Here is a 17847-nt window from a genome sequence, read left to right as displayed (position 1 = left end):
CAGAAGAAGCTGATTCTGGCATTTAAACCCATGCTGCCCAATTATTAATCTAAAAACTTGAACATTTTGGAAGGTGTGGAAACTGCATCACCCAGGGAAATCCCACACAAACATGGAGAGAATGTACAAATTCCTTACAGACAGCACTGGATTCGAACCTGGTTTGTTGGCGCTGTAATGGCGTCACGCGAACTGCTATGGTTCAAGGGGTTTGGGGAGCATACTACAGGATGTAGTGAGAAAGGCAAATATGCCCTGATGATGGGCACCAAGGGAATGAGTCCACTTATGCATGGTCCTGCTGTTTATTGACTGAATAAAACTGGGTGGCATAAGTTCAATTTGTGCAGAAGACACCGTAATAGAGGGACAAATACATGGAAGAAACCACCTGGATATTTAATCACATGGCACAATTATTTTTCAGAGCTATGCAACTGGAAAATAATATAACCCAGAGAAAAATGTATTTGCAACAATTTCCAAGTCAAATTGTCTGAAATATTGAAATCTGACATTTGCAGAATAACAATTTCCTCATCAGGGATGCACAGGGTTATATCATTCCACATACAATGAACCTTTTGGAGAATTAGAGGGGAAGCTTGATCACATTTTTGTAGTAGCACCTATCTCAGGATATTCCCAGAACAAAATGGTCCTAAAACCACAGTGCTCTCCTGTGAAGCCTGCAGGTAAGTCAAGTTCTTGAGCTCTTCCATTCTCTTTTGACACTGAAACTTTAAATATCCAGGTGCTTTCTTCCATGTATTTGTCAACAGTCAGCTACACCCCAGACCTCTCCATTACACAATCTGCCCCTCAATCCATCCCAACATTTCTCCCCACCTAATGTGCAGCCAGATCCCAAAGCACCTTCCCCATTACCAAATGCTGAAGTTCAAACAAAGCCCTGCATACTGCCCCGGTTGCGATTACAATTGCTCTCATTATGTCTTGTGCAAATATAATGAGACTGTGCAAATATGTATCCAAAGTGGTAGATTTATTTACAATTCAGCTTAGATTAAAGACTTTCTGTGTTTTGGACTGCTTGTGAAACTTTTATGTTGTTCAAGATGTAGTCAAGGCACCATGCTCCTGCTGGGATCAAAATATAAACAAACATAAATAGGGAGTATGTTCCATGCTTAAAGATGCTTCCAATTTTTGTACATTAATCTGGGTCTTTGTTGCAATATCCAGTGTGGAAATGTTTGAGCTGGATTTGCATTCAAAGAACATCCTGCTGCTTCATAGAATGGTTAGTGTAGCTGTTAGCACGATGCTATTACAACACCAGTATTCCGGGTTCGAATCCCATGAAGTCTGTAAGGAGTTTGTGCATTCTTCCTGCATCTGCATGAGTTTTCCCCCGTAACTCTGGTTTCCTCCCACCCTCCAAGACATATGGAGTTGTAGGTTAATTTGGGTATAATTGGGTGCCAGGGGTTTGAATGGCCAGAATCGGCTTCTATCATGCTCTAAATAAAATTTTAAATCTTATGCTTGGCATTGGTAATTCAATTCCTGCTGGATTCAGTTAGACAGTTTCTTGGTAAAGTGTTTCAACATGTAAACTTGGTTCATCTCCAGCCAGATGGCATTAATGTCAACTTTTCTGCTTCTGCTAACATGCTCTCCTCTTTCCCCCCACCCTTCCCTTTCCAGCTCTCCTCCCTCCTTCCCTCTCTATTCACCCAACCATTCCTCCTCCCCTTGCTTGCTGCTGTCCACTCCCTCCCTTCTATTACCTCCTCCATTTGCGACCACACCTCATCCCCCCCCCTACAATTCTTTCATTCAGTTGCCTGCCAACATTTTTCCATCCCTTGATGAAGAGCTCGAGCCCGAAACGTCGGTTGTGTATTTTTCCCTTTGCTATATAAAGGTCACTGCTTGACCTGCTGAGCTTCTCCAGCATGGTGTGTTTTTTACTTCAACCACGGTGTCTACAGATCTTTTACTTCATCTCTAGCAGATGTCATTCAGTCTACTCTGTAGATTCCATCTGCTCTTAAGGTAGAAAAAGCCCACCAGACTTGAGGTGATCTGGCAGGCTGACCTCAGCAAAGTGTCTTGATCTGTTATCCAACAGTTTCAATTCGCATGTCAATTTACTTGTTTTGAATTAACACCTCTATGGAAAGTCTTCTTCTGACTGATAATAGTGTTTGAGATTTGTATGCTGTGCAGTTCCAGTCTGTCAGTTTATAACTAAACTAAGACATCCTTCTTTCTGTCGCCATTTTAAGTTGCAAAGGTACTTAATTATGTTGCATGTTGTGTACAGCACTAGATCTGTGTGCTGTTGACAGATGACCTTTCTTTTAGCAGTTGAATCTCTTGGCTGTTTTGAGCTGACAGGCCTGAAGTAAATGATGGCCTTTGCAAAAACAGCAATGAATTGAACTAGACTCACCATTATGCTTCAGGTTCCATTCCATAGCCTTGGACTTAGCTACAGTACTAAGACAGTGAGCTGGATGTTTGTGGTAGACAAAATTCTCTAGCATTATTGGATTTCTATCAACACAAGTTCAAATGACAGATTGTCCATTCTGGATAGCTTTACCTAAATTTACCTGCCATCCACACACAAGCCTAAGTCATAAGGTAGGATTCAAAAAGATCCTAAATTTACAAAGCAAATGTAAGTTCATTAATGAAATGAAACACAGGAACAAGCCACAAATTTTGTGCCAACTATGATGCCAAATTAAAGTAATCCCATCTGCCTGCACGTGATCATATCTCTCCAGTCCTTGAGTGCCATTCTCGCCATCTAAATAAGTCTAAAGTATTTCTGTCGACTAAATTGTAGCAACTTCAATCAATAAACTAGTCGCTTGGAGGCGTTTGTCTGCGATATGTTTCTTGAATAAATCTGTAACGAAGCCCGAGTGTGAATTTTTTCAACAAGCTTCAGCGAAATAGCGATGAATCATAATATGTAACATTCTGTGTAACGTCTATCCTAACATAACGGTTGACAGAAATTATGAATGCCTAACTCACCCTCCTCGGATCACCCAACTGACGATTCAGGCTAACGAACCTCCTTTTCCACACACGCAAACCCCAGTGCATACTCATTGCAGAACACGCTGGCCCTGCCTCGAACTATTTACTGCCAGCACCAAGCCAAGCGCACATGCATTGATCCAATCCATGACGCATGTACACTGGCGGACTCACCAGCCCCGGCTGAAGCGGCTAGGGCTGACTCAAACCCAATTGCGCTATCTTGCTCCTTTGGCTCCATAAACAGTGCCAGCCTTTGGGCATGGGACAATGGGAAGAGGCCTACCTACAGACCCCGGGAAACCACCAACACTCGCAGCCACCACAAGTAAGAAACAAGCCTTTGGTTCTTACAACCAAATCCACCCGATTCCCACTTTCACTGGCAGTATATTCCAAGCACTTTATTCTCTATTTGTAAAAGAAAAAAAACGCCTTCCACATCTATAAACTTTCCCTCTTTCACCTTAAAGAACCACAGACCACAGCTCAGAAAACAGACCATTCAGCCCTTCTAGTCTGTGCCAGCCACCACTCCATTAGTCCCATTGACCTACTTCCATTCTATAACCTTCCAGACCTCTCCCATCCATGTATCTATCCAATCTATTCTTAAAACTCAAGATCGAGCCTGCATTCACCACATCAGATGGTAGCCCATTCCACACTCCCACCACTCTCTGAGTGATGAACTTTCCCCTAATGTTCCCCCTAAACATTTCCCCTTTCAGCTTAAGACTATGACCTCTCATATTTATCTCCCCCAATCTAAGTGGAAAAAACTTTCTCACATCCACTCTGTCTAAACCTCTCATAATCTTGTAAATCTCTCCTCATTCTTCTTTGCTCCAAGGAATAAAGTCAAAACCTGTTTAATCTTTCCCTGTAACTCAACTCCTGAAGACCTGGCAACATCCTAGAAAATCTTCTCTGCACTCTTTCAATCTTTTTGATATCTTTCCTCTAGTTAGGCGACCAGAACTACACACAATATTCCAAATTTGGCCTCACCAATGTCTTTAAAAAAAACTTCAACATAACATCTCAACTCCTATACTCAATACTTTGATTTATAAAGGCTAAGATGTCAAAAACTTTCTTTACAACCTTGTCCACTTGCAACGCCACCTTAATAAATACAAATCTAGTATTTGACATTTCCACCTGGGGTGGGGTGGGGGAGGGGGGGAAGCTCTTATCTATTTTATCACCCTCTATCATAATTTTATAAACTTATTTTTGATCTCCTTTAAGACTCTGATACTCCTGAGGAAACAGCCCAAGTTTGTCCATGTTCTCCTTCAACTAATACTCTCTAATCCAGACAGCAAACCAGTGAACCTCTTCTTCACCCTCTCCAAAGCCTCTGCATTTTATAATGTGGCACCCAGAAATGCACACAATACTCCAAAGGAGACCTAACCAAAGTTTTATGTGACCGCAACCATGACTAACCAATTTATATACCCAATGCCCTGCCCAATAAAGGTGCATGTTGTACATCTTCTTTCCCTCCTTGTGTTACCAGTTTAAGATCTATGAATTTTTAATCCCAAGATCCCTGTGGAAACACCTCTGGTCACAGACTTCCAGTCAAGGAAACACCCTTTCACCATTACCTTTTGTCTTCTTTAGCCAAGAGAATTCTGAATCCAGAATTACAGAGATATTTATATCTACTTATCCACAGATAATATTACAGAGGACTGCAGAGTAGTCAATGTTGTTCCTTTGCTTAAGGACAATAGGGATAATTCAGAAAATTATAGGCCAGTGATTCCTACATAAATAGTGGGAAGGTATTGGAGAGGATTCTTAAGCATAATGTTTACTTGCATTTGGAAAAGCAAGAGCTTTGTGGAGGACAGGTTGTGACTTGTGAACAACTGAGTTTTTGGGGGGAGGTGGTGAAGAGAGGGTAGGGCAGTAAATGTCAACTGCATGGATTTTTTGAGACATCCGATAAGGTCCCTCATGGTAGGCTGGTCCAGAAGATTAAGACACAAGGGATAAACAATAACATTTATGATCCTTGTCTTTTTTCCTCATTGGAACTTGCTGGTCTTGAATTCTGACCATTAAGTGACTCACAAAGTGAACTCATTAAGATCTTCAGCCTACTTACGATTCTTTGTCCCAAATTTGTAGCTCTCAGCTATTCCTAACCACTTCAAATTAATCTAGCTCCTCGCATCATTAAACAGGACATTGTCTGTTTCACACAAGAAGATTTTAATGTGCCCTTTATTTCTACCCCAATCATTGCTGTGCTTCCTATTCATTTTACACTTACAGGTTGCTTTGATTTGGGCTCCCAATTCCCAGGATACTATTTGTTTTAACAATAATTGGCCATTTATTTAATGTGAGCTATATCGCTCTTGAGTTTCTGCTTTTTGTACAACTGTTGGGGCAGCCATGTTGTCTTCAATCCAATTGTAACTTGGTTGTGTGATAATCCTTGATGGATCCTTGCGACTTGAACTTGCTGTGTTCAGCACTCTTGTCAAGTTCCATAGAGGTTTTGAGCAAACAAGATTCTGTGTGGGTCACTGTAAAAACAACAAAACATTTGTTTTCAAACTCTACATTCAAGTAAATTTTGTCATGTACATGCCAACAATATCTTTTAGCAATTGTCATCAAGACAGATTTGTAATATTTTCAGGTTGCATTGAGGAACTGCAAATATGTATTCCAAGAAGCAGTTGTTTATTTACAAGGCTGCTCACAAATGGTACCACTGTATACATGTTAAGACTATGAATTTTTGCAAACTGAATATTCAAGACTGTCTGTGGATCTGTTTCATAAGTGGCCATGCTACATGAGTCTGCAGTCCAAAGGGATCGTAGTATAAACATATACTCAGAAAGCAGCATGTTTAAAGATGCAGTTCAGCAATCTTGATTGAATTGGTGTGATGGGATAGCCATGATCCTTCAAAAACTATTCATACATTGATTCCCCCATTCCTTAACCTACCGATTTTTATTTTATTCCATAAAACTATCAGACAGGAGCAGAATTAACCTGGGCAGCCCATCGACTCTGCCATTCAAATCATCCTTTTACTCTGAAGCTGTGCCCTCTGGTAATGGAAACATCTTCTCCACGTATACTGTATCTAGCCCTTTCAATAAGATTTCCCCCCTCATCCTTCTAAACTCCGTATCATTTCACCTTCTTTCTTCTTCACCCTCTCTCACTTCTGGGAAAAATCACCTAAGATTCCTCACAGGTTTTATCAAACAAAATTTGATGCCAAGCCACAAATTGGAGTAGATAACTAAATATTTGCTGTACAAAAATAGATTTATAAAGAAAAGAGATGTAAAGGAAAAGAGAAAAGGCAATTTCTGACAGAGAATTCCAGAAATTAGAATATGAGTGGATAAAGACACAGTTGCTACAGTAATGGTGCACCAGTTCCAGATGAAGCATGATGAAGAGGGAATAAATTGAAAAGAAAAAAATATCCCTGAGGCTTGTGAGAATGGAGAAAAATAAAGGCATGAGATTAGAGGGTAAATTTGTGATAGTACAGATTCTATCACCAATGTGTATATGTACAGATGGTAATGTAGGATGACTGTGATTGGCTGAGAGTGTAGCCACACCTACTGGCAGGTCTTAAAGAATTGCTCCTAGCCAGACCAGGTCATTCTGGACTGGTCGACCTACTTGTGATATGCTCCAGTCTTTTAGTTAATAAAAGCCTTGGTTTGGATCAACAAGTCTTTGGTTCTTTCGACGCGCAATATAAAATTGAAAATACTGATTTGACCAAACTCAGTCGTGCAAGTTTGGAAAACCATTAATTTAATGTTTTGCACATGAAGAGAAGAGACTAAAATAATTGGAAGTGAATATTTAATTATGTCAAGCCACTGACTTTTCTGAATTTGATTGAATTGTTTATTGTCACATTTACTAAGATACAGTGAAAAGCTTTGGTTTGCATGATATTCAGATAAATCAACTCATTCTTAAGTACAGTTTAGCAGATAGTGCAAAGCCACTGTTACCATGGAGATGTTTAAGATCCTAACAATATTTGAAAAGAAAGCATCCTTGAATCTGGATGTTCTGTTTTTAAGCTTGTGGTGCAATGTCTGCCTAATGGAAGGGAGGTTGAAAGGAGTATGACTGGGGTGCAATAGGTCACTTAGTATCTTGGCAGTTTTCACAAGGCATTGGGAGATACAGATGGAGACAATGCATGGGGAGGCATGATGGCATAAAGTTTCTGCACATTTGAGCAGAGTGATTCCAATACCAACCTGTAAAGGAGTGGTCTCAACCTTTTTCTTTCCACCCACATACCACCTTAAGTATTCCCTCTGCCATATATGTGCTCTGTGATTAGTAAGACATTGCTTAAGGTGGTATGAGGTGGAAAGAAAAAGTTTGAAAACCACTGTTTTAATCGTATCTAATTGACTCGTTATGTGCATGGTTTCATAACTCCAAAGAAAATGGGCCAATGACAATTTTTCTCAAACAAAATATTTCAGTAACAATTGGGTCTAGAGCAGTGGTTCTCAACCTTCCCTTCCCACTCACAAACCATCTTAAGCAATTCCTTACTAATCACAGAGCACCGATTGCTTAGGGATTACTTAAATTGGTATGTGAGTGGAAAGAAAATGGTTGAGAACCACTGGTGTAATGCATCTGAACAGGATACTTTCTGGTGCATCAGTAAAAATTGGTAAAATACTTCGCAGATATGCCAAACTTCCTTAAGCTTCTGTGAAAATAGTATTTGCTGTACTTAGTCACGACATCAATCTTGTTTATATCTTCTTTCAAGGCAACACTCCCATCAGAGTCTACTGTTGAGATTTTATGTACTTGCAACAATGAACTAGCTAGTACAAAACTGTCATGAACATCAATTAATGTAAAGAGGAGATCTTTATACATATATTTTGTGTAAGCGTGTCAGTCTTGGTAAATGGAAGAGACCGTCAGCAACCTGTACAGAAAGTATACACTGCTTAATTAAGATACATCCAATTTCATTGCTCATATTGCCAAAGACCAAAAAATCATCTAAAGCAATCTTTAACTTATTTTTTAATGCCTGGTATGGAAATTTTGTTCTTTATCAAAATTTTTTTCAAGATTATTTTATTGTCATGCAATAAAACAGAAAATGTGATATTACACAAAATTTCCTTTAGTCTTGAGTAAGGCAGACAGATTCGCTGTCAGCAAAAATTGCCCAGCACCACAAGCAGCCAGCGAATGAGAAGCAAAAGAAAGTCCCCCAAGAATCAGTGAATGTCCATGACATTGCCTCCAGTGCTCCGACAGCCTCTGCAGTCCAAACCACCAGCTCCAGATGCACACCTTTGACATGATCAGGAAGCCTCCAACACCTTCTCGTGTCCCAATTCCAATACCTGGTACCCTTCAGCCAGTCTCGAGCTTGACTGCAACCAGGCGCAAGTCCTTTGACTGCAGTCATCACCAGCCTGCAGCCTACATAAGTCCCTTGTCTCAAGTCACTAACAGCCCTTTTCCTTTGTATTCCTCAGCCTCAGAGCCCCTCACAGACCTGTGGGCCATCTCTTCTGTTTCTCCTCAAACAGGGGTGTTCTTCCATTTTCTGGCGCCCTGCTCCAGTCCTCTGCTTCCCCAGAGTCCGCAACTCCCTTTGGCTGCTGCCGATCTTAGGCCCAGACCCCACAGTCAAGGGATTTTAAAATAAACCACGATTGGCTCCTTTAAAGCCTGAATAGAACCAATGGCAGTTGAACTGGGCGGTTGGTACCTGCAGGCAGCTGAGTCTTCACTCCCCACTCTCCGCAGGTTCACATCTGCAGCGGTGCTGCCATTACAACAGCTCTGGCAGTGCCACCATTTTTTTAACATTTTTTTAGCTGTTGTATAGGACAATCCTCAAAACTCCAAAATGTCATGTTAAAATCAGGGGTCATCCCAGACAAAGAGTATAAAATTCGCAACACCGCTGCCATCCTTTCGACAGCTCCGATGCAATCTCGTGCATTCTCTGTTAGTTATTTGCAACATCTCAGCGCGCCTGTGTGGGGTCCATCCGCCTAGCCTGACTGCTGTTGGCTCAAAACAGGCTTTAAACCGTCTGTTACAGGACCTGATATTTGTTTATTTTAAAATATCCAAATAAATTTGTTATTAAAATATTGTGATTTTGCTTTTAACAGCATCCACTAGTCAGCGATACAGCCAGATTTTTGGGGATCATCTTATACAAAGGGTATCGCTCAAAACTAACATTTCAGGTGGAAATTCCAGGGTTGTCCTATACACAATTCATCCTATACAACAGTATATATGATACATAATCCTCCAGTCCTTGGATCTAACTGAAATTTACACAAAAACTATAGGGCAACTTCAGCTTGTTCTATTACTTGATGAATTTTGTTTATTTTGCTTCAAGTAGAAAGTACCATCATCTTCATAAAATTGGTTCACAAAATCATGTAATAATTGAATTATTGCTCTCACATGTAAAAACCTTAGTTCTCTGTTTTTTCCAGGCAAGTCAACTCATATATTTGATAGTAAAATGTCAAATAGTGCAGGGTATAGAGGAAACAAACCACCACGCAAAGAGATCACCTTTTTCCAGTGCAAGATCCATTTAAGAGTCTGAAGACAGTAGGAAATAACATCCATGAATCTTAAAGTTCATGATTTCAAGCATGTCTATCTGATAGAAGGGGAAAGAAGAGAGTGTGACCAAGGTGAGATGAGACATTTGAAATGTTAGATGCTTTCCAAGACATAGGAGGGAAAGACCACGTTGGAGGGGAGGTTGGTTTTACATGATGGCCCAGCTGTTTCTCATGGTCTTGGGCAGAGCTGTTCCCATGACAGGCATGATACTTTGTGTGGTGAATATTTAAAAGCTGGTAAGATACCTCAGGGACATACCAAATTTTTTCATGCTTCTGAATAATTAGTCTTTGGTTCCCTTTCTTGGTTGTAACAACCCGATTGACCGGGACAGGATATTGGTTATATGTTGGCTTTTGACATTGAAGTTCTCCACCTCAGTGCTGTTAATATGCGCAGAGATGTGTGCCCCTCTCCATCACCTGAAGTCAATAATCACCTCCTTCTTTTTGCTGACATTGAAGGAAAAGCTTGTTATCTTGACGACACCACCAGATTCTCTATTTCCTTCCTTTACTCCATCTCGTCATTGTTTGAGATCTGGCCTGAGGTAGCATTGTCGTCTTCTTGGCCACACAGTCATAACATATAGGGAAGATGGCAAGTAAGGCTGAGTATGTGCCCCTTCAGGGATGTTCAGGATTATCATGACCAATCTTTCGAAGCAATTCATCATAATGAATATCAGGTAATAGATGTCACAAGCTAATACTCGTTAAGGAACAATGCCTTGCATTAATTTAAATTTATTTTTTAATTTGGACATATGGCAGTGATAACAGGCATTTCCAGCCCATGTGATCAATTAACTCCATATGTGGAACTGGAATAACAGTGGAATTCTTGAAGCAGATTAGAACTTCACTTGCAGCAGGGAGAGGTTAAGGATGCTGTGAATACTCCCTCCAGCTAATTTGTGCAGGTCCTCAGGACACTGCCAGGGACTCTATCCAGACCAGACCTTCTCGTAGGTTTATTCTCAGAAAGGCTGATATAGGAGTCACGTGATGGAGTAGTGGCCGGTAGGGTAAAACCAGCCCTCTCTAGAATAAAAGAAAAAAGTCAAGAAAAGACAAAGTTCAACAAATATAAAATATAAGGAATAGAAGATAAAGTTGCAGAGAAGAGAAAGAAGATGGCACTCAAAAAGGAAAAAGTAAAAACACAGGAAAAAATGAAGAAAAGTCACCGTAAAAGAGAGAAGAAGGCCTTACCTGCACGAAGGAACAGGGAGCCGTGGTGGTGAAGAACCTCTATTCTCTGAGGTTGGTGTGGCCCTGCGGAGTCGCGACCCCCCGACCAGTGGACTGCAAAAATGGTTCTCTGAGCCAAACAAGTGCACAATCAAAGGTAAAAGAAAACACCAATAGGAGGGGGGCTCAGCTGAGGAGCAGGCAACCACAGTGCGACCAGCTGAGGGATGCCCGACACCAGGGCTCTCAGCTGGAAGATGAGAAAGGTGGCAGGAGAGGGAGTGAGGTACCAGGCAAGAAAGAAAGTCGACGGGGTGAATGGCAGGAGGCCCGAAAGATGAGCAGCCCAGAAGGGGAGGACCAACAGCAAGAGGCCCAACAAGACGAGGCCCTACAAAGTGATACAAGGAACTCATCAGGAAAATCAGAAGAGATACAGATGCAAAGAAGAAAAGAAGAAGTCACAAACACAGGTACAGATACAGAAGAGGAGGAAGAAGAAGAACAAGATCTTCACAGAGAAATAGAAAGTAAAACAGATGGACAGAATATAGATAAAGCTTTTTTTGAAGTACAGATGAGAGTATTAAAAGAATGGTTGTCATGGATAAATTGGGAAACAGACTGAGATTACCAGAAGGAAGCAGCTTTGAATATGTGATTACAGACACAATGATAATTAAAAGATTTATATTGAACATGTACATTAAGCTGCAAGATAAGGAAAATAATAAACCTAAACAAAAGTGGGAAAAGGATTTAAACATAAAGTTAAAAAATGAAGCATGGGAAAAGTTATGTTCTGGAACTACAAAGAATACAATAAACACAAGGTTACACATGATACACAGTTACATGGTTACACGCCTCAAAAGTTAAAAGAATGGGATCCAACATTATCAGATAGATGTTTTCGCTGTAAGAAGGTAATGGGAACAACAGTACATGCAATTTGGGCATGTACGAAAATGAAAGTGTTTTGGGAAGATCTAAATCAGATATTAAATAAAATCACAAAAAATAACATACCAAAAAATCCAGAGATCTTTCTTCTAAGTAACCTAAGAAGTAAGGAATTAGGCCTCAAATTGGATAAAGCACAAAAAAGATTTATTACAATAACCTTAGCAGTAGCAAAAAAATGTATAATGTCAACTTGGAAAATGGAAGAGAGTCTGAGAATACAGCAATGGTACATGGAAATGAATAAATGTATTCCATTGGAAAAAATAACATAATTTTAAAAATAAAGTCACATTATTTAAGCAAATTTGGGAACCGTACATGGAACATAACAGAGAGGGCTTGCCTCGGACCTCCACCCCCTAAAATGATAAGAAGACAAAATGGCTTGATTCAGTGTGTAAAAGTAGATGACACAATTTTCTTGTTTATTTTTCATTGTGTGAAGACGTTGTTTTATTGTATTGTATATGTTGAATATTTATTGGTTTTGGAAAGGGGTGGGAAGGGGGGAGGGAGGGTAGGGGAAAAGGGGAGAAAATGCCACTGTATATTTAATGAGAAATGTTTGTATATATTTTGATTGATTTGGTTCACAGTGTGAAAAATAAAAAATTATATATGAAAAAAAGAAAGGCTGATATAATATCTTTATTGGCAACCTTGAGTGCAGATACAGATATTGAGAGTGATGTTTTCACACTAACTTTCTGTTTAAAGTGAGCATAGGATGTATTGAGATTCTTGGGGAGGAATATTTTGTTGACTGTGATTCTTCCCAAATTCGATTTGTGGCCCATGCATACGTTGCCACAATCACTGGATGTCTGTAAGGTAATAATTGCCAAAACACGTCTTTTTTTGAAAACATAAGCACAACTCTAAAAATGATCTAATGCATTGTTCTCAAAACTAAACGTTTTCCAAGTAGTTTATTGCAATGGCGTAGCAATTAGCACAACGTCTTTAAGCACCTGCGATCGGGACTTGACCGTGGTTCGAATCGCGCACTGTCTGTAATATGTTTGTACTTTCTCCCTGTGTCTGCATGGGTTTTACCCGGGGGCTCCGATTTCCTTCCACCATTCAAAACATACGGGGGTGTAGGTTAATTAGGGTAAATTGGGCAGCACAGACTTGTGGGCCAAAATGGCCTGTTACCATGCTGTATGTCTAAATAAATAAAATAAAAAACTTTATGCTTTTGGTCTGGTTATTTAAAGCAATGTGGGTGGGATAGACAAATGATCTGCTTCATGGAAAAATGGAATCTGACTAGGGCTTTTTGTTAAAGTAAAGCATTTATTGAAAACTTCAAAAACAAATGGCTTCTAAATTTAGGTTCTTGAAAAAAAAGATCTCAGCTAATTGTTGTTGTCCAATTGAAAAGGGGAATGTGGGAAGCAAACAAATAGGTTTTTAATAAGGCCTGAAAGATGTAAGCAAATTCATGGACTGACCAAAGGAGAAAGAGCACATACCTACAAACTTCAGGGTCCTTAACCAAATTAGTTATAAACTGATTTGTTCAGGAATTAAATTGCTTGTGGCTGTCTGCTGAAGTAGAAATTGGGCAAGATTGAGGTGTGCCTTTAAGTTATCCAGTTGAGAGCATGGCTGTCTGTCAAGACTAGCTGTCTCCATCCAGACAATTATTATTCTGCCTCACCAGACATTATCTCTGTCTATTACTATACAAAACTCCTAAATTATACACTGGAGGAAGCAGGCTGGCGACACAATGTAGGTTATTAAGTGCTGCAAAGATAATTCTGATGTAAAACATGCACTTTGTTTGCCAACAATTCCATGTACACTAACTTAATAAAATTGAAATATCTACTTGGAAGACAGAAGCCTTGCATTCTTTATTTTAAAGGTAATTGTAAATTATGGTGGTTAAAGTAGCTTGGATATCATTGTACAAGAATAGCTGTGTCTGGGTACATTATATTAAGTTTATGGTTCCTGCTGATTTGTGCTGAAGTTTCGAGGGAGGGGACCTGAAACCACAGAGGCTGACTCAGAAAGGAAGATGCTTATCAAGTAAGCCATTACAGGCCTATTCAGAGAAAAGTAATTCTGGATTTTTTTTCCCCTCCAAAATTAATCCTAACAGATTCTCAGGTGATGATGACAATCGTAAGATATATTACTCAACATTCTTATCTGACTTACAAGTGATGTAGAGGAATTAGACAGACAATAACATATTATCTTGAAAATGAAATGCAAAGTAGTTCTGTAGCTCTATTTTGCTTTTTGACGTCTTCTAGGGTCCAATTAATTTGCCTGTTTTGGAATCCCCAGTGAAGCCCATTTTCACTATGGAGGACTTTGATTTGGCTTTACTCTTACATCTTCACCGGTATTATTAGGCCCTGAATCAAATTCTCAAATGGGTATTACTACTCCTGGCTATCATTTACACTGTAAATAAAATAACAGATCACACTCGTACTATTTACTTTGTTGTCAGTTGTGTTGAATTTCCCATGCAGCTTTTTCCTGATTTGTAGATTGTCAAATCACAGTAGAAGAGAAGTTAGGTACAGATAGTTCAGGAAATAATAGACCAGATCTCACAGGAAATGCTGGCCATTCCAAGTTCACAGATTGCAATTTAACCATTTTGTAAAGTATTACCAAATTCAGGATTTCCTTTACCACCAACTTCAATTCTGCACTTTGTTATGCCTCACCAACAGCAATTGAGAGATGCATAAACAGGTAAGTTCAACACAAAATGTATTAACAATAATAGAATTATCTTAATAAACTTAACACCCAAACATAAGCCCTTATGGCAACTCTACATTAACAATATACATTTATAAGGTGTAGGTGGGGGAGAAAACCAGACCATTACAGTCCAAGCTCAAAATGCCGCAAAAGAAAACTCCCAAAACAAAATCCTCAAGTTAGTCATGTCAAGTTCATCAGTCAAAAAAGAACAGCTCAGAGTCTGGTCTCTAGGCCCTCTGGGTCTTTTAGTTGGATGTGGAGACAGATGGCCATGATCACTGTAGACTTAACAACTTTCCTGATTTTCAGATGTGGCAACAACTATCTTTGATTCCTTCACACGGAAGTTTTCACTGCATGAGTTTCATGCCTCTGAAGCCCACTTTAAGGTTAACAAGAGACCTTCTGTCACACAAGCCTTCCCCTCTAAACACCCTCTCTTGGGTCGTCAAGTGACTCCTGTCACACAAAGTCCTCCTCTTGGAAGGAGACTGGGGAAGCCCAGTCGGACACACAGACACACACTCTGGGTATCAGAGTGGCGCAAATTGCTGTCAGAACATGCTGGCACCCACGGACAAAGTAGCTCAGTCATCTTTCTCCCACTGAAGCTACTGAGTGAGCAAATTAACAGACAGTTATGGACAGCAGTCGTAACACCCGTGAACGAAGCAACTCAAGCCTCTTGTTTGCTGAAACTGCCGGGTGAGCACGCACACGTAGACCAAGCATCTGACTGACTGCCCTCTGACTAACTGAGCAACCTGATCAAAACTCAGCATGCTGGGCTCTTCAACTGCCCCAGCACGTCCCTTCAGCTCTCTCTGACTGGTGGAGAGAGGTTGATGACAACAGCGGGAAGGCTCTCTGCCAGCCCACAAGCTTCTAGCACGTGGTTCTCACGCTTCTGACAGCTGTAATTTCCCAGCGCTGTTTCAGCACTTCCACAACAGTGCACGATCCTCTCTTTTCCACTGTAGGTTCAGTCCTAACCCTGGTCCAAAAATAAAATTCTCCAGGGTCCATAACACCTTGTTGTATACCTAATAAACTCCAGTACAGAATGCAAAATTGAAGCATTTCTCTGAAGAACAATGGGCTCCATTTAGTTGAAAGGTGAGGAATAGCTATGAGGAGATGTTTCTTTACATGTTTTTGAAATGATTTAATTTAATTTTTAATAGTGCCTGTATACTTTGTTATATTCAGTAAGCTTTAGATTGTTTGATTTTTAACTATGTTTGAATGTTTCTAAACAATAAGGCACCACAATAGCACAGGTAGTAGATCTTGTTAAATTACGGTTCCAGCAATCTGGGTTCGATCTCAACCTTCAGTGACCATGTGACATTTGCATGCTCTCCCTGAGGCTGCATGGATTTCCCCTGGGAGTTCTGGTTTCCCTCCCACATTCTAAAGAGGCATGAGTAAATTGCCCCAGATCTGAGGTGAGTGGTAGAATGAAAAAAATTGCATAGTAGGATGGATATCCATAAATGTGCAATATGTTTGTGAATTATGTTGATGGATGGTGATCTAGTGCAGTTTGGCAAAGGAATAATTACTCACTGGGATTACAAATGGAACAGGATATAAACCATGTTTGGATGATTTGGAGTTTTATTTTCAACTTGGAATGCCAACATGAACATACAAGTTCTGTGAAACATAGCAAACATGTTTATGTAATCAAATGTGCCAGGGGTAAAAGTTGCCACACTCACACATTCTCCTCATACAGTTCATTAAAATCATATCCCCGTACAATACTGGCAGATTTAGAAATTGAACCGATAAAGCCGTGAACTTTTAAGAATAAGTTATTCACTTCCAAAACCTATCACATTAACATTGCCATCTATTACGAAATTGAAATTAGAACAGAAAATGGTGAAAATACTGAGCCTGCGCGCAGAAAAATAAAACAAGGTGCACTGTATTTTCTCCATCTTCTTGAGTAGTCTTAAGACTCAGTAGCAAGAGGAGAGGGCAGCATGCTTTGCGATCAAATTGAACATTGTTGAAATTTTGGAGATCGGCCCAATTTGTTTAGAGATTAAAAAATGTGAAAGTTTTAATTGAAAAGAATCCCATTTTAATTCTGGATCAGAGAAAGGAAAGACATGCTTGGTTGAAATCACTATTCCTCATGGTTATGAAGATCTTGTCATCTGAATAAAATGGTCATTTCAAATGCACTGATATAAATGATGGTACAGTAAGAGTCTGATGAAGACAGAATCTAGGAAAATTGAATTGACTTTAAAAGATGTAAATTGGAAAGAAATACAATTGAGTGTGACATTGGAATTGTATTAGCTATTGGTGAGCAATCTTCAGGAACTGGCAGTTAGTAGGAGATGGAAAGGTGGAGATGAGAAGATAGAAGTCACAATTGCATGGGAAAAGCTTGAAAACAGGAAGGGAGAGACAGGCCACGAGTAGGAGTGGAAAGGGATCAAATTGGGATTGTACCATCTTTCATTATTCAAAATTGAGCCAAGAAAAATCATTCACCATTTAAAATATTTTCAATATATTTATGCAATTATTCCATTGTTATCATTGATACCTTGGAGGTAGTGAGAGGGAGGAAAACATCATATAAAAGTTTAGAAATCTGGAAGGTGACAAATTTGAAATTAAATTAATAGAATTCTTTTCATGTTTCCTATCCAAGTACATCAATGGCATTCAGTCACATTAAACCTGAACAAATAATTTATGATTAATGGATCTACATCCCCACATGCATACAACAGAAGACTTTATTGATTTCCAAATGGTACATATTAGAAGGAATCTCCTAAATTAGTTCACTGATACCATGAGGTACCATACTGAATTGATCAATGTTAAACTATAATAGTTGGTTTGGATTTTGCTAAGGAAGTGGAATAATGTTTGGTTAATATAAATAGAATTCAATGATCTTTGGCTTGGCTTCGCGGATGAAAATTTATGGAGGGGGTAAATGTCCACGTCAGCTGCAGGCTCGTTTGTGGCTGACAAGTCTGATGCGGGACAGGCAGACACGGTTGCAGCGGTTGCAGGGGAAAATTGGTTGGTTGGGGTTGGGTGTTGGATTTTTCCTCCTTTGTCTTTTGTCAGTGAGGTGGGCTCTGCGGTCTTCTTCAAAGGAGGTTGCTGCCTGCCGAACTGTGAGGCGCCAAGATGTACGGTTTGAGGCGATATCAGCCCACTGGCGGTGGTCAATGTGGCAGGCACCAAGAGATTTCTTTAGGCAGTC

The 17847-nt window shown here is 39.8% G+C and overlaps 2 protein-coding genes across 4 annotated transcripts in view; one reads left to right on the top strand and one right to left on the bottom strand.

The window, feature by feature from the left end:
• LOC138746044 (potassium voltage-gated channel subfamily KQT member 1-like) overlaps positions 1-17847 on the top strand; it is a 325548-nt gene that overhangs the window by 278738 nt on the left and 28963 nt on the right. The gene's annotated exons all lie outside the window — the stretch shown is intronic.
• Positions 5269-17847, bottom strand: part of LOC138746048 (uncharacterized) — a 123228-nt gene continuing 110649 nt past the window's right edge. For all 3 annotated transcript variants that reach the window (XR_011346667.1, XR_011346666.1, XR_011346668.1), the window contains one exon: positions 5269-5576. The gene's annotated coding sequence lies outside the window, so the exon portion shown is untranslated. The remainder of the gene's footprint in view (positions 5577-17847) is intronic.

Source organism: Narcine bancroftii, chromosome 11 (genome assembly GCF_036971445.1).
Source record: "Narcine bancroftii isolate sNarBan1 chromosome 11, sNarBan1.hap1, whole genome shotgun sequence".
NCBI classification, from domain to species: domain Eukaryota; kingdom Metazoa; phylum Chordata; class Chondrichthyes; order Torpediniformes; family Narcinidae; genus Narcine; species Narcine bancroftii.
The sequence above is the reverse complement of the archived record's forward strand: the minus strand, read 5'-3'. Positions and strand labels throughout refer to the sequence as shown.